Source organism: Canis lupus, chromosome 2 (assembly GCF_011100685.1).
Source record: "Canis lupus familiaris isolate Mischka breed German Shepherd chromosome 2, alternate assembly UU_Cfam_GSD_1.0, whole genome shotgun sequence".
In the NCBI taxonomy this organism is placed as follows: Eukaryota; Metazoa; Chordata; class Mammalia; order Carnivora; family Canidae; genus Canis; species Canis lupus.
The window spans coordinates 67,237,537-67,260,092 of record NC_049223.1 but is presented as its reverse complement, the minus strand read 5'-3'; positions in this window follow the sequence as shown (position 1 = coordinate 67,260,092).

The window sequence follows — 22,556 nt, the reverse complement described above, 5'->3', positions numbered from 1 at the left end:
CCAGGCCTTCCTCACCCCACCCCCTGCCTTGCCCAGATAGGCTTTACTAGAGAGTCAAGAGTGTTGCCAGACTTAGCAAATAAAAATACAGGACATTGGTTAAACTCCAGACAAATTTTAGTTCAGTTATGTACCCTGCAATATTTGGGACATACTTATACTAAAAGAAATTTTCATTTGCTGTTTATCTGACATTCCAGTTGAACTGGGCTGTCCAGTGTTTTCATCTGAGAACCTAATGTCCAGCCTCTGGGAGATCACCCTCAGCACCCTCAGGCCTTGAACTCAGACCCTCCCAGGGACCCCTTCTCTGTCTACCCCAAACTCATTCATCCATTTTTCAGAAATGGCCTGAGCACCCGCCCTGGAGAGAGCCCCATGCCAGCAGTTTGGGGGTGAGCTGAGCTGGCAGGGTCAGTGGGAGAGAGGGGACACAGCCATTTATTTGCAACATGGTTCCAGGTGGGAAGTACCAAGTACAGGGACTGGATTGTGGGCTGTGGGACTGGGGATATGGATGCTTCTGGGAGACGGTGGTCTTGGAGGGGGGCTCTGAGGGAGGGGCTGCACCTGGAGGTCAGAAAGAGTGAGGGCCGGATTCAGGCGCCTTACCACAGCCCGGGGAGCACATTCCAGGGCGCAGTCTCTGCGGGGAAGCTTTTGGGAGTAGAAATAAACACAGTTGGTCCCCAGCTCTGGCCACCAGAGGGCGGGCTGGCTTATGAAATGATTTTCCTCCACCTTCGGGAGGACCACTGATGGAGCTTCGCTGCGCAGAGCTTCCCTTTTTCTTTGCTCTGAAACCACATCAAAGAGGAGAGAAAACCAAGGGTGCAGCTCCTTTTCCTTGACATGGAAGCATGGACTGCACCTTCTCAGGTCAGAGGAGAATCCCAGCACCTAGTACAAGGCCTGCCAATCCGAGGGTGCTCAGGAAATGTGGGAGGAGAGGGAGGAGGAAAGGGAAATAGAGGAAGGGAGGGAGGGAGAGAAGGGAGGGAGAGGGAGACAGAAGAAGGAGGAAGAGGGGAGGAAGAAGGGGAGGGGAGGAACAGAAGGAGGGAGGGAGGGAAGGGAGAAGGATGGGGGGATGGAGGAAGACTTCCCTGCTGGGCCAGGGGAACAATCGCAGGTGATTTAAGTGTCTCCAGCCCAGGACTCATAAACATAAAGGACTCTTGATGAAACTGTGTTTGAAAAAGAGAATGAATGGCCCCTAAGAAGGGAAACAGCACCATTTCCTTCCAAACATTCAGGTATCAGGTGTGGTCAGGAGTGAAACCTGGGAAGAAGTGGAGGGGACAAGAAGGAAGAGGCTGGGTGGTGGAAGAGGGGACAGAATGGTGCTGTGTGGCTTTGCAGAGACTATGTAACTTATTTTAGGCCTCGGTTTCCACATCTGTATAACAGTTATACTTCCCACCTGGAGCCATGGTGCAAATGGCTATGTCCCCTCTCTCCCACTGACCCTGCCAGCTCAGCTCACCCCCAAACTGCTGGCATGGGGCTCTCTCCAGGGCGGGTGCTCAGGCCATTTCTGAAGAATGGATGAATGAGTTTGAGGTAGACCAGAGAAGGGGTCCCTGGGAGGGCCTGGGTGAGGGGCAGGGGCCAAAGGAGGTCTCCCAGAGGCTGCTATTGGCCCAGTTCAGTTAGAATTTAAAGGGTCAAGTGAGAAAATAGATGTGATCATGGGCCAGTGCTTTGTAAACTGTGAAGTGTGTACAAAAATGAGCTGTTGTCAGTGTCACTGTAACTCTCTCTCTTCCCCCTAAGAAATTAGGAACAGAGTCTGTGTCGAATATAAGAGGAAGGAAGGATGGAAGGAAGGAAGGAAGCAAGCAAGGAAGAAAAGGAGGACAGACAGGAGGGAGGAAGGAAAGAGATGAGAAGACAAGAGAGGACACACTTGGCGTGATTCCTCTTCCCTCCTCTTCCCTTGTTAAACATTCTAAAGACCCTCAGGCCTTAATTTTCTTATTTTCAGGAGGGAAGTTTCATTCATTATTCAGCAGGCATTTCCTGAGCCTATGGTCTCTGCCATCCCAGGAGGAATATTCTAGTAGGGCCACAGCATGTACGCCACAGGATTCCCTCCGGAGTCTCTATAGGGCTTCAGAGTTTATAAAGCATTTTAATGGGAACTTTCTTATTTGTCCCCTAGGCAACCGAGGGCAGGTGCAGAGACAGGATTAATTTTTTTTCTGACTTAGAAACAGGAAGCAAGGTCAGAGATCCCACGCGCTGCCCAAGGTGACTCAGTAGTGTGTGTATCCATTTGGCCTCTTTTTCTTTTTTTTAAAGATTTTATTTATTTATTTATTCATAGAGACAGAGAGAGAGAGAGAGAGCAGGCAGCATGCAGAGAGCCTGACGTGGGACTCGATCCAGGGTCTCCAGGATCACGCCCTAAGCTGCAGGCGGCGCTAAACCGCTGCACCACCGGGGCTGCCCATTTGGGCTCTTTTTCAAACAAATACTTCAAATGTAGTGCTTTGAAAAAAAAAAAAACACGAGGAGAAAGTGATCATGTCTGTGGACTAAATGAATGAATGGAGGAAGAGCTGGAAACAAGCTGATGTTGGCTGGGGTGAAGATGCTCGCCACCTCCGGACCACAGAAGGCTGGAGCACTGTTCTCATGGCTTTGTTGGGTTTTGAGATCATCGTAGCGGCTTCCATAATTTGGGGCCCTCGGAGTGCTGGGCACTCTGCCGGACATTAACCCTCACGCAGCATTAGGGGGCAGAACTCGGGGAGATCCCCGACCCTTCCAGGTCTTGCAGCCTGGCAGTGGTGAGTTCCTGTGGCTCGGAGCCCTGCCTTCTCTTGGTCACCACGATGTGTTCGAGGATGAGGATGTTTGTAGGAAGGCAGATGGGTCCTTACCCTGCCTCGTCATCTTACGCTGACTTGTTGAGTGAGCGAGTAAAAGGAGGAAGTTACAGAACACCGCAGACTGATGTGTTGAAAACCGAAATTTCACATGGGCTTATATTTCTGCCTGTGTGAAGAATAACTCCGAGGATACTGACTGAGCTGTGGTCAGTGGTCACCTCTGCATCGAGGGGAATTGGAGCGGAGGCCGGAGAAGGATGAATGTCGGACATTGTTCTACGATCTTGGCTACTGTCTGGGTTTCTTATACTATAAAGACTTTGGAAATGTATTGTCTGTCCTTTTTTTTTTTTTAAGATTTATTTATTTATTCATGAATGAGAGAGAGAGAGAGAGAGAGAGAGGCAGAGACACAGGCAGAGGGAGAAGCAGGCTCCATGCCGGGAGCCCCCGATGCGGGACTCGATCCTGCGACTCCAGGATCACACCCTGGGCCAAAGGCAGGCGCCAAACTGCTGAGCCACCCAGGGATCCCCTGTCTTTTTTTTTTTTTTTTTTTTCTTTTAAGGATTTTATGTATTTATTTGTGATAGCCAGAGAGCATGAGCAGGACTGGGGGACAGGGAGAAGCAGGCTCCCCACTGAGCAGGGAGCCAGAAGCAGCACTCCATCCCAGGACCCCGGGATCATGACCTGAGCTGAAAGCAGATGGCCAACTGACTGAGCCACCCAGGCACCCCACATTGTCTGTATTATGAGAGTTTGTAAACATCCTAAATGTCTCCCACCAACCCCATGGGTCCTCCCAGTTCATCTGGTCAGGCTGCCCTTCCAGCTCAGTCTGGGGTGGGATTGAAGGTTGAGGCACATCCGAGGATGGGAATCAGTCCAGATTCCAGGTAAAGGAAAGACAATTTGTGCATGTGGCAGTGCCCCCACAGTGGCTGCTGGGAGTGGCACTGGAAGTCTGGGTGAGTGATGCACACACATATACACCTACACAAACACACACACACACACACAGCCTTTAATCTGAACTCTGCTCCATAATCCAGAGACTTCTCTGTGCCTGAAGGCTATGCCTCCTCCTGGAAGCCTGCTCAGAGCTGGGGATGCACATGCGTTCTCTGCCATGGGCCCTGTCCCCGAGGACTCTCACAGCTAAGCTCTCCTCTGACAGCAGTGGGTTAGCAAAGGGGCCCCAGGATCATCTGGTGTCCTGGAAGATTAAGGCCCATGGCAGCCAGCAATGATCCCAGGTTGGCTCTTGTTCCCTTTCTCAAGGGGGAGAGAAACTGTTTCTCCTCTGGATTCTCCACAGGCCTTCCCTTCTCTGGAGTTATCTGTGAGCATCATCTACATAGGATTCCAGCTTATTGGGAAGGCTGTAGATATACATGCACATATGTGTAGAGAAAACTCTGGGGGGTGTTGCCCAGATGTTCACTGTGGTTATCTCTGGGTGGGGGATTGTGGATGAGCCTCGCTCCTTTCCTTCCTCACTTTTATGGCTCGAATTTGTTTAATTTGTTTTTAAAACTTTGCTCACAGTCCCAGAAATAAAAATCATCAAGAGAGGAAGAAAGAAAGTAGGAGAGATACACAAAAACCAAGAAGAAGCAATGAAAGGAGGATAAAATAAAATGAGAGCGGGTACAGAAGAGTAAAGAATAAGATTGGGGGGATCCCTGGGTGGCGCAGCGGTTTGGCGCCTGCCTTTGGCCCAGGGCGCGATCCTGGAGATCCGGGATCGAATCCCACATCGGGCTCCCGATGCATGGAGCCTGCTTCTCCCTCTGCCTGTGTCTCTGCGCCTCTCTCTCTCTCTGTGACTATCATAAATAAATAAAAAAAAATTTAAAAAAAAAAATTTAAAAAAAAAAAAAAAAGAATAAGATTGGGGAGGCAAAGAGCAGAGGACAGTGGTTGGTAGGTGGTCCTCTGGTGCTTTGGGTGCCCAGGGTCTCTGCTGATGACGGAGGCAGCAGATGCTGGGAGGGGCAGAGCAGCTGAGCATAAGGACACAATCCGCCATGGGCCTCTAAAATTTCTGCATATCTCCTGGGCAAGGCACTGACTGCCTTTGTTCTAGACCATCTTTCATAGGATGTTTGTGCAGGTAAACCTTGTTTTTTGTGCTTCACTTTATTGCACTTTGTAGATACTGTGGTTTTTTTTTACAAATTGAAGATTTGCGGCAACACTTCGTCAAGCAAGTCTATTGGTACCGTTTTTCCATTAGCATTTGCTCACTTCATGTCTCTGTGTCACATTTTGGTAATTCTTGTAATATTTCAAGCTTTTTCATTATTATTATATTTATTATGGTGATTTGTGATCCGTGATCTTTGATGTTACAACTATAATTGTTTTGGGGCACCACCGACCACTCGCATGTAAGACAGCAAATTTCATCGATAAATGTGTATGTTCTGACTGCTTCACTGACCAGCCATTCCTCCCATCTCTCTCCCTCCCCTCGGGCCTCCCTAGTCCTGAGACACAATTATATTGAAATTAGGCCAATTAATAGCCTACAATGGCCTCTAAGTGTTCAAGAGTGGTTGTGATTTGCATTTCCCTGATGTTGATGTCGAGCATCTTTTATGTGTCTGTTAGTCATCTGTGTGTCTTCTTTAGAAAAATGTCTATTCCGTTCTCTGCATATTTTAATTGGATTGTTTGTGTTTTTTTATATTGAGTTATATGAGTTCTTTATATATTTTGGATATTAACCACTTATTGGATATATCATTTGCGAATATCTTCTCACACTTAGTAGGTTGCTTTTTCATTTTGTTGATGGTTTTCTTTGCTATGCAAAAGCTTTTAGTTTGATGAAGTCTCATTTGTTTATTTTTCCTTCTGTTGTCTAAAGATCAGTGTGAAAGATTTTACTGCCTATGTTTTTTTTTCTAGTAGTTTTATAGTTTCAGGTCTTACAATTAGATCTTTAATCCATTTGGAGTTTGTTTTTATGTACGATGTAAGAAACTGGTCCAGTTTCATTCTTTTACACGTAGCTGTCCAGTTTTCCCAGCACCATTTATTGAGGATACTGTCCTTCCCCCTTGTATATTCTTGACTCCTTTGTCATAGATTAATTGGCCATATAAGTGTAGGTACACCTCTGGATTCTATTCTGTTACCTTATCTGTTTTTGTGCCAGTACCATACTCTTTTGGTCACTATTGCTTTGTATTATGATTTGAAATTGGGATGTGATACCTGCAGCTGTGTTCTTTCTCTAGATTTCTTTGGCTATTTGAGGCCTTTTGTAGATTCATACAAACCTAGGATTATTTGTTCTATTTCTGTGAAAAGTGCCTTTGCTATTTTGATTGGGATTGTGTTGAATCTGTAGATTGTTGGTTAGTATGGAATTTTAACAATGTTACTTCTTCCAATCCATGAGTATAGTATATTTTTCTTTTATTTGTGTTGTCTTCAATTTTTTCATCAATGTTTTAGAGTTTTCAGAATACATGTCTTTCACCTCCTTGGTTAAATTTATTCCTGGGCATTTTATCCTTTTTGATGCAACCGGAAATGGGATGGTTTTCTTAATTTTTCTTTCTGATAATTGGTTATTAGTGTATAGAAACCAACAGATTTTGCATATTGATTTTGCATGCTTTGGCTTTACTGAATTCATTTATTAGTTCAGCAGTTTTGGATGGAGTCTTTAGGATTTTCTCTGTATAATATCATGTCATCTATAAATAGTGTTAGTTTTACTTAATCCTTTCCAATTGAGATGCCTTTTGTTTCTTTTTTCTTGCCTAATTGCTGTGTCTAGGACTTCTAATACTATGTTGAAAAAAAAAAAAAGTGGTGGATTGCCTGGGTGGCTCAGTAGTTGAGCTTCTGCCTTGGGCTCAGGTTGTGATCCCAGAGTCCTGGGATCAAGGCCTGCATTGGGGTCCCCGCAGGGAACCTGCTTCTCCCTCTGCCTATGTCACTGCCTCTCTCTCTGTGTCTCTCATAAATAAATAAATAAATAAAATCTTAAAAAAAAAGTGGTGAGAGTGGTATTCTTGTCTTGTTCTTGATCTTAAAGGAAAGCTTTCAGCTTTTCACCACTGAATTTGTAGTTAGCTGTGGGAGAAGATTCTTTTATAAAATGGTTTGGAGGTAGAAGGTAATATCCTGTTTTGGAAGGTGACAATGAAGCAAAGAGATCATTCATTGCTCTATATAAGAAATTCCAGGAGATTTTGGGTGGGGGTGGGGTAGTGTAGAGAAGAAAGGAGGTACTGTGGGCAATATGGGACAAAATGGCAGGAAGCTCATTTCTTGGTAATAATCAGTAACCCTTACACACACTTACAACCTTACACACACTTACTCTGTACTGGTCACCATCCTAAATTCTCTCACAAGTGCACAGACACCCCTTAGAAACTATTTAATCCACATATGGTTATTTGTGATGGGCACTGTAACCCTCCTTTTCCCCCACCTCCATTTCAGTAGAGATTGCCTGGTGAGAGTGTTTGTGGAGGGGCTGAGTTCCATTTTGGGGTCAGCACTTAGCAGAGACAACACAAACAGACCTGGGTGCAGCAAGGCAGGAGTTTCACTCGAACTGCAGATGCAGGAGGGGAAGGAGGCGGCCTTGTGTGCAACCATCTATCTCCAAGGAGTCACAGATTGTGGGAGTAAATATCAGAGTTCTCATTGACAAGAGATCTGAGGCCCCCACAAACAATTTAAATTTCAAAGAATAGCATGGCCTCAACTGGCATCTGGGTTATAGGAAGGCTTTGTGATCCCTATTTTACAGAACAAATTAACCCAGAGAGATTAAGAAACTTGTCCAAGGTCACACAGTGAGTACCATGGGATTTGAACTATTAGGCCTAAAAAACACCTGGAGAAGATTGGTGCCCTAAGAATACAGTGTTTGTCACCTGGATCCCCAGGTTGTTCCAAAGGAAAAGGTTTTAGCCCTTTATCTATAAGCTGCCTAGATCTTTTGGGTAAATTACCTTCTTTGGCCTGGGAAAGCCAAAGTTAGCTTGCCATGAGGTACTATAAGTAACAGATGGCTATGAGCCCTGCCCTGTGCCCAGGCGTGGCCTGGCCTGGGACATGCAGCCCTAGCCCCTGTCCTGGGGGAGCTCATAGTCAGGAGGGGAAGAAGCAGCTGTCCTCAGAAGGAAGCTAATGAGAGGGTGTGGGCATGTGAGCTCCAGTGCCCAAAGCCTCACCCGAGAGCTTCCCCAATGACTGTCATCCTCCAGGAGCTGGGGCAGGAGCAGTGAGGATGGGGGAGGAGGCAAGTGTCCCTCATTTGCAATGATGGGATTTGGATCTATAAATAGTCATCAGAAATAGAGCAGAGAGAAGTCATTTGCAAGCTTACATTAATTCAATAGTGGCCTTTTTCTTCCTTATGAGATAAGCTATTTGATTCTATTCAAACCAAAAAAAAATCTATTCTGCCCCCCTTGATGCCTCTCAGCGTGGGGAGTCACATCTTCTGAGGTCCTTGTCCAGGGGGCGTGTGCAGGCCTACGGCTGAAGGGTGTGGAGGAGGGACCATGAACACCAGGGCTCCTTCCCTCCTTCTCCCTCCGACAAGGCACCAGAAAAAACTAATCAGCATCAGCAGCCAGAGGGGAGAAATTCATTAGCAGATCTGGTTTTGCATAATTTAGTAGTTGGCATTAGCAAATTAAGCCTGCTTGGCTTTCCTTGTTGTAACGGTCATTAGAGAAAACGTGAAGAAAACACAGGCTCATAATCCCAGCAGTTTTCTAGAGATGATAATTAATAACAACAATAATAAACTGCTAATAAGACTTTGCAATTTCCCTTCCACTCATATCCTGCTTGTTCCCCACAGCTGCTGCAGAGGAGAGCGAGTCCGGGTTATTGTCCTGTTTGATGGACAGTGAGACTGAGGCCGGGAGGTGTGTGCAGCTAGGGGGGGCCTCCTTGCCTGCCTCGGGCTTGTCCGGGGGCGTGAAGTCAGGGCCAGGGCGTGGCCTCAGGAGACCCAGACGCAGGCAGGACCAACAGCCTTCTCAGGGGGAGGAACCTCAGTTCTCCCTTGGCCACAGCAAATCCTATTAACAGCAACAGCAGCAATCATAAAGCTGACATTTGTTGAGTACTTCCAGGCGCCCAACACTTTACATACATACTATCTCAACAATAACTCACAGCCACCCACTAGGCGCTGACATCAGCCTCATTCAGGCTGGGGAAAATTGAGGAAATTGTCTCAGAGAGGTGTGACAGGCACCAACTGGAGTGGCTTCCTGGTCTCTAGCGAATCTCCTTCTCCGGGAATGATCTAGACACACAGGTGGCCAGTGGCTCTGCCTTTGTCATGTGGCCCTTGGCAAACCCGAGTGGGCCAGGAGTGGGCAACTGGCCTGAGCTTGGCCAATCAAAGCCAAGCTCTCCGGGACTTGTCAGACTGGAACAAAGGCAGGGGAAAGGTCCCCTTCTGGTGATGGCTGGCACCATGGCGGCCCCATTCTTCTTCCTGGAAGAAGTCAGGAAGGCAGAGGCAGGGATGGGACAGGGGTAGCGTGGGGCAGGCAGTACTCTGTGGTACAAGGTAACTTTCCCTGAGGCACATGGGTGATAAGGAGCTCCCATGTCCTCCCAGAAGAACCCCTTTTCTTTGAGCTGGCTGGATGTGGGTTTCTGTCTCTTGAAACCACAAGACCTAAGCTAGGACCTTGCTTGGGGTCCCCCAGGAAGTATGTGGTATGGTAGAGATTGCAGTCTTGTTCCCTCTTCACCATGGTGTCCAGGGGCTCCTGGGCCTCCCCTGTGTAGCCACGTCTGGGAGGATGGGGTACAGCAGGGCAGACCTCTCGTTTGATGGCTCCTGGCAGTGGGGCTCTGTGGGTCCCATGCCCTGCTGAGGAACCATAGTGAAGGGAAAGTGCATCGCAGTTGAATCTTCAGCTGAACCCCCAATCAGTGCACTAGTGTGCGTGGGGCTCAGTTGTGCTACCCCTGTGCTCTGGACAGGGTTGGCAGAAATGGCCATTGTAACTTTGAATTTTTGAGAAAGAGGAAGCCATGGCCATCTTGGGTTTGGAGGGAAGGGGAAAGTGAAGGTGTCCCTGAAGCTGCCCCTGGCCTTTGCTCTAGACCCCAGCCTGAGGCCCTGCCTCTGGGGGCTCTGACTCCATGAATCCCCATGAACAGAGTGCCCTGCCTTCTCCCCCTACTCCCAGGCCTCCCTGAATGTCGGGAGTCCAGCAGATGCTCTTCAGGATCTCTCTCCTCCCCACTTCCCAAGTCCTTTGTGAAAAGCTGCTCCCAGACTCCTGCTGGGCCACAGAATCCCCCAGTCCAGCCTCCTGAGTGAGCAGCCCCAGGCGGGTACGCAGGGGGTTGGTCCACAGGGGCTGCCGTTAGGCTGCTGAGACTCAAACTGTGGCTCTGCCATTGCTTGTCTCATGATCTGTAGGTACAGTCTTTGACCCCTCCATGCCTTGGGTTTCCAAATCCAACAAAAAAAGGGCCAGTAATAGGAAGTACCTACCTTACAGAAGGAGTGTTAGGACTCAAAAACCTATTACAGAGAAACCAAAAAACCCATTATAAGTCAAGCTCGGCACTCAGTGGATTCAGTCTGTTGGTTAGTAAAGATGGAGAAACTGAGGTAAAAACAGAGAAAGCGATTCCTCCAAGGTCACATTCAGGTCACAGTCAGGTCAGGGCCGGTGCCAGAAGCCAGTCCCCACCACCAGTTAGCCAACTCCTAGAAAGCTCCAGAGAATGCTGCACTCACCTCCACCCCCCATACCCACCCTGCTCAGGTCAGATGCTCTCACTGGTGTTTTCTATTTGGCGACTGTCATGGGGAGGCATGACAGGTAGGGAGTTGTGTTTCTTAGGATTGGAGTTCATGAAGTGACTGGGTCCACCCTGGTGAATCAGGCAGAGATTTGTGATTTATTGATATTTCAGAAAAGGCTGTCGAGCCACCCCGGTCAGCTCCCTTGCTCAGAGGCCCAGCAGCCAGGAGCCCCCAACCCACCTCAATGGCCAGGTGGGAAAACACAGGCAACAGCCCCAGGCACCCAGCAAGTGAGTTCAGACTCATCTTGGGGCCCACAGATGACCAAGGGAGGGTCTGCCGTTCCATGTTGACTTGTGTGCACTCAGTGTGTTCACTGAGGGGTGTGTGCAAGCTGATTTCTGTGAGCGCAACACGGTGGGGGCATGAAGCCAGGAGCTGGCTTGTGGGAGGGTGAGACTGAGGGGCTTTGGGAAGAGAGACCTCTCCCTTTTGTCTTCTGCATCAGAGCTGTTTGAATTTTCTTTAACCAGTTAAAAAAATTTTTTAACAATAATTTTAAACAATCAATAAAAAAAATTTAACAACAACCTGAGAAGAGGTCTTAAAGGAGAAATAAAAGGATGGGGGGGGGGTCCCAAAGCCCTGCCAAGTTGGAGGTCAGGGTGTGGCCACAGAGAGCCTTGGGGGAGCACCTCCTCAGATGGCCAAAGTCTCTCTAGTTCACAAAGTACTGTCAGGCCCCGTGTGTCACCGACCCACACCTGCCAGGTAGGTAGAACAAATGACACTATCAGTCTTATTTTACAGCAGAGAAAACCAAGGCTCTGAGAAGTTGCCATGACTTTCCCGAGCTCAACAGCTGAAGAACAGCAGGGCATTGACTGGGTCTCCCATTAGCCCTCACAGAGCCTTTGGGTGAATTCAGTCCTGGAGGCACCCAGCTGAAACAGAACCCCACTGGTCAAGTGTTTTGGGGAATGGGGCACACAACCAGGCCCAGCAGCCCTGGCTGGACTTGAGCCACGGCCTCTGACTCCAAAGGCCCTCCCATCCCTGCCACACTGTGCAGAGCAGCCTAGGAACAGTGACCGGACAATGGGAAGAGTTGGGACACTATGATGGGATGTCCTTTGAGTCCTGTGGTACCAGGATCACATGTTGTCCCAGGTAGTGGGACATTGCTTTTGTACCCTAACTCTATCTATACTCAGCCTGGAGGTTTTAGGGATGGAAAAGGGGATTACTGTGTGCATTTTAAGAGGCTTTTTTTAATATATAGATTTTACTTATTCATGAGAGACACACAGAGAGAGGCAGAGACACAGGCAGAGGGAGAAGCAGGCTCCATGCAGGGGGCCTGATGCGGGACTCGATCCCAGGACCCTGGGATCACGCCCTGAGCTGAAGGCAGGTGCTCAACCACCGAGCCACCCAGGGATCCCAAGAGGCTGCTTTTGATGAGTTTGGTCTTAAGTAAAGCAATGAGTCCTAATAGTGGAGTTTCAGGCACAAGTGGGCACACTTAGCCCTTCTTAGAGCTTCCGAAATCTCAACAGGATTTAGACCTTCTCTCTCACTGGTGGGACCTGGGGCAGACCATTAACCATTTACCCCATCTGAGCCTCAGTTCCTTTGTCTGTAAGAGGGAATGGCAAACACCAGAACCTACCCGGCAGGGTGGTTGTAAGGGCTACATGAGGTGACACGCATCCAGGGCTGAGAACTCAGCCTGGTGCTTGTAAGCCAGGACTCAAGAGACATCAGCTCTTCTTATTATGATGGCGTGGCCTGAGTTGACTGGGTAAGGGACATCTCTCTTTGCTTCTCTGGCCCTCTGACTGCCCCTCTATCATTCATTCTTCCCCCTCCTGAACCCTGGCCCATTCCTCAGAAAGTGCGGCACTCCTGAAGGGAAGTGGCCACAGAGGGTTTGGGAATCTCACTTTCTGGGGCGTTGAGGTGGACTCGGGTAGTGATACCCCAGCCCAGAGAAGGCCCCATGTTCTTCTTTTAATTAACTGCAATCTCTGCCTCCTGATGCATTCTTGTCAAGAAAATTGCTCTTAAGGCAGCCCAGGTGGCTCAGCGGTTTAGCGCCGCCTTTGGCCCAGGGCCTAATCCTGGAGTCCCGGGATCGAGTCCCACGTCGGGCTCCCTGCATGGAGCCTGCTTCTCCCTCTGCCTGTGTCTCTGCCTCTCTCTCTCTCTCTGTTTCTCGTGGATAAATAAATAAAATCTTTTTTTAAAAAAATTGCTCTTAATCATTTACGGCTATTTTCCTTTCCAAAGAATGTCTAATTCCTGGAATGCTGCTCTAATTGTATTGTGGCCACTGAGGCAGTGATGATGGGCTGGTATGAGGGTGTGTGTGTGTGTGTGTGTGTGTGTGTGTGTGTTTGCTGGAGGCGGTTCTGGAACCAGGAGTGGGTAACTCCTGTTGACTCCTTCTGGGCAGTGCACAGGGTAGAAGCAGGCCCTTCCTGCCCCCTTCATCTCCCTTGGCCTCTGTGCCATGTCTGACGTGGTGCTTGAGAGACCTGGCCGCTCTCCTTGAGCTGCATAAGCTGACCTGAGACATGGGCTGGGAAATAGGCCTGGGGGCCAGGTCACCAGGTGTGGCCAGGATGTGGTAGAGGTGGACTTGAAGAAGAGGTCTTGTTTTCATCAAGTGCCCAGAAAAGGTAGAGTAGGGATGCTCTACCCCTGGGCTCATGCCCAGAAGAGCCACAGGGGCACATCTGGGTTCCACATAGCATTTTCCTTTCTAGTCTCCTGGCCTTTACTCAGCCGTCACAGCCAACTATTGTGGTCTAACCTGAAACAGTGTCTGTGAAACCATGTACTTGAAGAACTAGTTGTATATATGTACATATAAATATAAATTTTTTAAAAATATTTTATTTATTTATTTAAGAGAAGAGAACTTGAAAAAAGAGAACAAAAGCAGTGGGGAGCAGCCGAGGCAGGGGGAGAAGAAGACTCCCTGCTGAGTGGGGCGCCTGATGTGGGGCTGATCCCAGGACCTTGAGATCATGACCTGAGTTGAAGGCAGACGCTTAACCAGCTGAGCCACCCAGGCACCCCAGCTGTATTTTTATATTAAATACATAACTATTGCAACAAAATAGTTCGTGTTGCATTTTACCTAAAATCATCCCATGTCCCACCAATGGTAGCTGCCACTCTTTGAAAAAATCTTAGCTTGAGTTTCAGGTGAGGGAAAAGGGGCAAGAGTTGATGCCACGTGCACTTGCTGAAATCCCCCCTTGCCAGGCTGGGAGCAGGGTGAGGACAGATGCCGTGTCTAGTCCTCTGCTCACATAAGAAGTGCTCATGGGTGTGGGTACAGGAAAGAACACAGCTTTGCATTTGAATCTGGGTTCAAAAATTACCTTGTGCTGTATTTTCTATTCAGGTCAGGGTAAGCTAATTTATTTTGATTTTCCAGTCTGTGCAATGGGGAGAACCTCTGTCTTAGGGTGGTGTTGGCAAGGCCAACTGGCATCAGATATCCAGTATTCATAGGGAAAACCCTTAACAGATGCTAATTTCCTTCCTCTCTCTCTTCTGATGTTTGATTACTCAGTTTGTACCAAGCTGTTAGTGAGGTAATGTACTTCCTCCTTTCCCAAGGAGTTTGCATTTACCCTCAAGGACAGACCTCTGGCAGTGGGACCACAGGCAGCAGGAGAGCGGACACCAGGATCTCCGTTCTCACACTCAGGCCACAGCTCCTGTGCACCTGGGAGGCAAGAGTTAAAATGGACAGCGTTGGGGTTGCAATGCCTCTGGGGTTGCAATCTCAAGTCCTTCAGGGACTGGGCAGGTCCCACGTACAGCTGGCAGGTGGTAAAGCTGAACATGGGACCACACTGGAGAAAGCCTAAGGGCAACAATACTTTCCTGGCCCAATGAAACAGGTTTGACAAATCAAACACAGAAACAAAAGCAGAAACAGACCCATAAATGCAGAGAACAAGCTGATGGCCCCCAGAGGGAATGGGCAAATAGGAGTGAAGGGGAGTGGGGAGTGGGACATACAGGCTTCCAGATATGGAATAAGACAAAAAATAAACAAGCAAACAAAAAACCTAGGGGGCTAGTTTACAACCTCTCCAAGGGCTAGTCCAGGCAGGAATAATAATCACCATACTTAACCGCCAGAAGGCCTGGTTATGAGACACAAGCAGCTCCCCATTTCAAGCCTGTCCATCCCTACAGCCCTGGGTAGAGGGAGGAATGAACTTCCCTCAAGGCCTGAGCTGCAGCCTCCTGTCAGTCATTTTACACCCAGTCTATAAAGAGTCACTGTCCGCCCGGGCTCTGGCTGGGCTCCGTTCTGGGCCTCCTCGCCTGGGGGCAGAGCAGCTTGGCACTGGTTGCTTCCAGGCTGTGTGGGATCCTAGGCATGTGTAGGCTGCTCCAGCTGACCCTGGGGGGGCGGGCGGGGGGCTTCCATCCCAAGATAGCCTGGCCTGACTGCAAATCCAGCCCACTCTGCCAGTGGCAATTAGTAGCTGAGTTTCTGGAGCTCAGCGCTGGGGGATCTGAAGCCTCTTTCTTCTTGCCTTCCGGGCTCATACCTCTTACTGAAGGAACATTGAGTTGGGCAGGTGTGGCTGGTTTCTGAGACTTCTCTGAGACTTGGCTTCCCATATCCCAGGGGTGGACTGGATAAGACTCGATCTGCTTCAGACAGTGAAAATCATGAAGGTCAGGTACAGGGGTGTGTGTGGCTTATAGAACCCCTGACCTGGCTGTTGCTGGTCAGTAATGCCCTGTGACTGGTGACTGCCCCAGGTCCAATGACCACATCACGACAGTTATCTGGTCCCCGTCTGGCCCTCCTGGTGTGAAGAGTCCCTCACACCTTATGTGCTCCAGTTTGCAAAGCATTCTACATCTACACTCCATGAGAGCCTGTTCATTGCCACCAATCTAGGCAGGGCAGGGAACATTATATTTGTGGTTTTGGTATGAGAGGAGAGGTCGGGGGCTAACCTAAAGCCATATAGAAAATCAAGGCTGGGGATCCCTGGGTGGCGCAGCGGTTTGGCGCCTGCCTTTGGCCCAGGGCGTGATCCAGGAGACACGGGATCGAGTCCCACGTTGGGCTCCCGGTGCATGGAGCCTGCTTCTCCCTCTGCCTGTGTCTCTGCCTCTCTCTCTCTCTCTGTGTGACTATCATAAATAAATAAAATTAAAAAAAAAAAAAAAAAAAGAAAATCAAGGCTGGAGTCAGGATAAGAGCACAGGTCTGCCTTCAGAGGCTTTCTTCACTATCGTTTACCCCTCTTTCCATGTCTGATGCCCCCTGGATATGGGGTTTGAATGGACACATTCCCCTCTTTTTTTTTTTTTTTTTTAATTTATTTATGATAGTCACACACAGAGAGAGAGAGAGGCAGAGACATAGGCAGAGGGAGAAGCAGGCTCCATGCACCGGGAGCCTGATGTGGGATTCGATCCCGGGTTTCCAGGATCGCGCCCTGGGCCAAAGGCAGGCGCCAAACCGCTGCACCACCCAGGGATCCCCCCCTCTTTTTTTGGAGGGGTAGAGGCAGAGGGAGAAGAGAGAGAATGTTACGCAGGCTCCATTTGATCTCACAACCCCAAGATCATGACCTGATCCAAAATCAAGAGTTGGACACAACTGATTGAGCTGCCCTTGCACTCCAAATGTAATTTAAAGAAGATGTACAATGGTCCAACCATGACCCTTGATTAGATCCAGATTTTAAAGGAAAAAAAAATAAAAGAAAGGAAGACTAGCTCTGGAAGATATGGAGGTATGCCACCCAGACCTCCCCTCAAGACTTGCTGCTCAGCTGCTGAGAGAGTAGCTGGCACACTCCTTTGGACCTGCTTCAGCTGGAGAGCTACTCTGGCCCAGATCATGCCCTTCCAGGGTGGTCCTAGGAAGTGACTGATCCAGCAGGGACCATAAAGCCCATTCTGGCTCCACAGAGGACCTCCCCACGAGCAATTCTTGGTCCAGAGCATCTCCACTGGGTAGACTGAGGCTTCATCAGGTCTTGTGTGGCAGTTCAATTCTTCCTCTACCCAATCCTGTTTCCTCCTGCTTCCTTACACAGGCATAGATCCCTAATAAACATCTTGCACCCCAAACTCTATCTCAGTGTGTGCATCCAAAGAACCCAACCTGTAACACCAACTATTAAGGACAACATTGGGCAATTGGAAATTTTGACTGAGGGCTGTATGTTAGTTAATAGCGTTGTTACCGAGGGCGCCTGGGTGGTACAGTCAGTTAAGTGTCCCACTCTTGGTTTGGGCTCAAGTCATGATCTTACGGTCATAGGATTGAGACCCGAGTTGGGCTCTGAGCTCAGTGTGGAGTCTGCTTGAGATTCTCTCTCCCTCTTCCTCTGACCCTCCTGCTCATGTTATCCCCCCACCCCTACCCTGCCTCTCTCTTTCAAATAAATATATCTTTAAAAAAGTAGTATTGGGCAGCCCTGGTGGCTCAGTGGGTTTGGCGTCACCTTCAGTCCAGGGTGTGATCCCGGAGACCCGGGATCGAGTCCCACATCAGGCTCCCTGCATGGAGCCTGCTTCTCCCTCTGCCTGTGTCTCTGCATCTCTCTCTCTGTGTCTCTATGAATAAATAAATAAAATGTTTAAAAAAAAAAAGTAGTATTGTTTCCTGCTAACATTGTTGAGTATGGCGGTTGTTTGGTGGTAATGTAAGGTGACTGTCCTTGTTCTTAGGAAATAGCTTAAAGTATTTAGTGGGGAAAGGCCAACTCACTCTCAAATGGTTAGTATTTATCTATGTATCTGTGTCGATGTAGTATCTATACAGTACCTGGATATCGACACAAAGATCTTTACATCTGGCTATAGATGCTTACATAGCCCTATAGGAACCCACACATACTGACGATGGAGAGAGGCAGGGACAAAACAAGCGTGGCAAAATGGTACCAGTTCGTGAATCTAGGTGAAGTGTTTCGAGATGCTCCTTGTACTAGTTCTTCAACTTACTGTAGGCTTGAAATTTTTCAAAATAAGAGTTGAGAGGAAAAAAAAATCAATTGCTGTAGTATGACTTCGTTTTGGTAAAAACAGTACCTGTTGGCCTTGACACTCAGAACAGATCGGGAAGGATGTACGTAGGGAGCCTCCGTCATCATCTCTGAGTGCTTGGAAATGTGTTCTTTTCATCTCACTTGCCAGCATTTTCTCATTTTCTGCAATTCCAGGTAATGAACGATTATCAGAATAATTCACCGAGGCCAACAGCAGAGGAAAAGTCGGGCCTCCCTGTGGCCCAGGAGGGCAGTGGTCTGGAAAAGGGGGGCAGCTCCTTCACTCCCTGGCCTCCAGCGCGTGAGGTGAAAACCCCAGTAATGCCACCTCCTCTGCTGGCTGTTCCAGCCTTAGGCTGATGTAGCGCTGGCTTGAGAAAATGAAGTCATGGTGCAGGAGATGACGGGGGAGCGATGGGGCTGGCCCACTGGTGGGGTGCGGGCTGCTCGCTGCTAGGGGCCCAGAGCTCTCTCTAGGGCCACCAGCCGCCTGCTATGTTTGTTTTCCAGCTGTGTTGTGGTGGGAGAAAACTCAAAGTATTCTCCGAGTTATTCTAAAATTGAATTTTTTTAGCCTTCTGGAGTGTCATTTGTGCAACTATCGGTTCTGACTCTTTTTTGAGAGAGAGGGACAGAGCACAAGCAATGGGGGGGGAGGGGAAGAGGGAGGGGGAGAGATTCCTAAGCCCACCCCCAGGGCTCCCCAGGGAGCTTGATCTCATGATCCTGACATCAAGCCTGAGCCGAAACCCAGTCAGACGCTTAACCGACTGCACCACCCAGGTGCCCCTAATCAGTTCTGATATTTTCGTAACCTTTTTAAAATAAACCTTTTCCCCTTCACTACCTTGCTTTCCGTCTAGACAAGTTTTATCAGTGATATGAGTCTAAAGGGAAGATAATATTTAAATGCTCCAGTGAGAGACTTAGCACTGCTGAGGCCCCCCTGGTTGGGGAGCATAGAGGCAGCACCACCCCCAGGGAAGGAAGGACTCAGCGTGGGCTTAGGGCTGGGTCTTTCGTCTAGGGAGCCGGGAGGATGGGGGACACATCAGCCTCCTCCTCAGAGGAGGAAAGGCTGTGCCCTGAGGGAGGGGGGTGGAAAGAAGCAGAGCAAATTGGCGGTTTGAGCCAAAACCAGGCCCCAGGCGGGGGAAGGGCTGGAGGCAGCGAATGTTTGAGCAGATTTCCCCGCCAGGGTTTCCCGGCTTCTTCCCTCACTCAGGCTTCTCACCCTTTCTGTGGCCCCGGGCTGCCTTGGGCTCCCCATCCTGTGTAAAGCCTGCCTCTGTTAAGACACCTTCTTTTTTTTTTTTAATTTTATTTTTAATTTATTTTTAATTTATTTATGATAGTCACAGAGAGAGAGAGAGAGAGAGAGAGAGAGAGGCAGAGGGTTCGAAGCAGGCTCCATGCAGGGAGCCCGACGTGGGATTCGATCCCGGGTCTCCAGGATCGCGCCCTGGGCCAAAGGCAGGCGCCAAACCGCTGCGCCACCCAGGAATCCCCTGTTAAGATACCTTCTGATTTGGGGGGATCCCTGGGTGGCTCAGCGGTTTAGCACCGCTTTCAGCCCAGGGCGTGATCCTGGGGTCCTGGGATCAAGTCCCGCATCAGGCTCCCTGCATGGAGCCTGCGTCTCCCTCTGTCTGTGTCTCTGCCTCTCTCTCTCTCATGAATGAATAAATAAAATCTTAAAAAAAAAAAAAAGATACCTTCTGATTTTGTGGTCCAGCCCTGAGAACAAGCATCAATCAGCAAATATTTACCACTCCTTTATTATTTGTGAGGTGCTGGAGGAAGCTTTGACCCCCACTCTGACCTTTCTCTGATACCGGGCCCCACTCACACCACCAAGCCTAGCAAGCCTTTACTGGCCTTTGATAAGGGGCTTCTGTTCAGCAGAGGCCACTGTCATGTCTTTAGCCGGCTTGGAGCATCCAGGATGACAAACTTGTATGTGTCTGTTTCAGGTTCAAGGTGAAAATGTGGATGGGGCTCTCAGGTCTGTTGGGCTGGGATCCCGGGCCCTGGGCTGGGTCTGGGTGGGAGAAGCCCACACAACCCGAAGTGCAGGGCAGTCGCCTGGATGTCTCCGAGGTCCTGCAAACTCACAATGTTCTGCCTTGAAGTCATCATATGTTCAAATCACTTCTGTGCATGGAGGCCTTTCCCAAGCTCTAGACTAGGCTTAGGACCTGGCCTGGGCTCCTGCTGGTCCTTCTAATTCCTCTTCATCACTCATCACATTTTAAAAAATTGCTTGTTTAACATCAGCCTTCTCTAAGAGCTTCTATGTTCACGAGGACAGGGACCTTGTCTGTCTAATTTATGCCTGGCACTTGGCAACTCAATATTTGTTGAATGATGGCAGAATGAAAATTCGAGTCACCGGTGGAGAGGAAGCCAGAAGGCCGCCCAGGAAGAGCAGCAGCCTCAAGCACAGGTATGAGATCAAAAGCCAGACAGAAAATGAGGGACAGGGAGCCACAGTCAGGTACAGGATGGGAGGTGGTCCCAGAAAACTATAGTTTGGGCCCTAAACTGTGGCCCAGCCAGGATGCTGGGATGTGACCATAGCAGGGACGGGACAAGGTAAGCTGACCAGCTTAGTCTGGGACTCTTGCTGGATTGGGTGTTAGCTTCCCTGTTGTCAGGCACCCCGTTGGACACCCGGGAGCTACTCGATACTGGATCCCAGGTCTGACTCTGCACCTACGGATATTCTCTCTTGATATGTGTGGAAGGGCTCAGCACAGATCTTGGCACTTAGTGGGACTCAGTAAATGATTATCCACCCTAAAATTGGCAAAGTTAAATCATCCACACAAAGAGAGACAGCTGCATCTATTAGAGTTCTCTGGCCACGAGCAAGGGAAAGTGACCTTGGCTGACTTACACAAACACTTAACTGGAGGGGAAGGGGAAGAAGCAGTCTTTGGGCCTGACAGGAACTGATACAGCTTTGGGAACGTGACATCAGAAACAGTGAGGTGTCCTGGTAAGGATTTGCTTCATTTGTCCTCAGTTCTCCTAACACCCAGCCCAGGAGAGATGGGCTCCTGGACAGTCCCATCAAGTCTGTGTGCAGTGGGAAGGGGGTTCCCCAAATGAAAGGGGTGTCCGTGTTCACACTCTCAGCCTCTGTATTGACTCCTTGGGCGTCTCTCCAGGCACTGGCTGAGTTATCTTGCCTGGCCTCTTGTCACCTCAAGAGGGATCAACATCGGGTTGTTGCCCTTTCCCCATGCATTGGACTATATACCTGAAACTTTTTGGTTTCCTGAGCTCCCCGGACCTGATTTTCCCTTGTGTTACATTTTGTATCCGTGGGTCCAGCCTTCCAACCCTGAGTTCCAGAGACTGATCCCCTCCCTTGCCTGGAAGGGGAGATCAGACAAATTCCCAGCAACCATAGATGGGACCTGATAGTTGGGGGCCTCCGGGGGGGGGGGGGGGGAAGAAATGCTGTCAATGTCAATGAATGACTTTAGGGAAGATTCACAGCCATGGCCTAGGCTTCTCTGTTTCCCGGACAATACATTTTTGTTTTTAATTATAGAAGTAACATATGTTCATGAAAGAAAATCTAGAAAGTATCTGAAAGTGAAAAGTACCCACCCCAATACACCCACCCGTTTATATTTTAGATCCAAGCCTTTCGCCATCTAGCTTAGCTGGGGAGGCAATGCAGCCAACTGTTTGAGAGAAACTCTGGGGCTGCAGCCCTGCCAGCTGCGAGCTCTGTGACCTTTCAACATTGATCAGCCTCCCTAAACGTCACCTAGTGTGAAGAAAAGGCAGAGTGATGTTTGTTATATAGTAAGTACTTAATAAATCTTGGTAAGTGCTCAATAAACCTTTAATTTTATTAACATTTTATGCCACGTCTGTGCTGCCATGCTGCCTGGCCCAATTATTTCCCTGAATTCCTTAGGCAACTCAGTCTCAATCCTGGCCTTCCAGGGTACCAACCATTTGTCTTGGGGAATAATTTTTTTAAAGCCACTCCATGGCCTAAAAGCAAAGCTAGCACCCAGGAGATCATATGGAGCTATTTGGTCAGGAAGCGTGGGGAAGATAAAGGCCAAGTGCATGGAAGAGCCAACTGAGCGTTATGTTGGCCCACAGCAGCTCTCCCTTTCTTACCCCTCCCCCCTCCCGTTCCTTCAGGGAAGTCTTCTCCCACTCTAGGTGCTCTGAAGGGAGCTGGATCACATTTTCTGGTCTTACCTCTCCCAACCCATAGGGTTGGCAAAGGATCCAGGCCCGGTCAAACAGAGGATTCCAATCCACTGCCTTCAGGAAGTGCTTCAGTAATTGTCAAGTGATCTCAGTCAGGCCCATTAGCTTCTTCTTGGGACTTTGTCTTTGGAATCAAGGTGCTAGAAGGATATAAACATGCACTTGCCAAGTGAAGGGAGCCTGCTTGCAGGGAGAGAGAATGGGATCAATACCAAGAAATGTAGATGCATAGATGAAATTCAGGTTCCAGTCCCTGAATCCCTGGTTCTTACAGAACTTTGGAATTATGGGAGTTTTCCCAGGATTCATCTCAGCCATGTGAGCCATGTAAATTCCACCTCCCCCTTTTTTTTCCTTAACTGATTTTTTTTGCTTAACTGACTTGTATTAGGTTGTTGTTATTTCCAAGTCAAAGACTCCTAATACAAATGCTTTGTTTGTAAAGGTGGGAAAGGGATTGTGTAATCATTTGTAATTTTGCCCACTGCCTCCAGTGAGAAGAAACATTCTCCCTAAGTGAGTAGCACTCCCAGCACACTGACCAAGATCAAGAGAACCCCAATCTTTTGGGACTCGGGCTTGTTGATTACTTATTCAAGGCTCTCTGGAGTTGCACTATGTCTTATTGATTGCTGATGGGCTCTG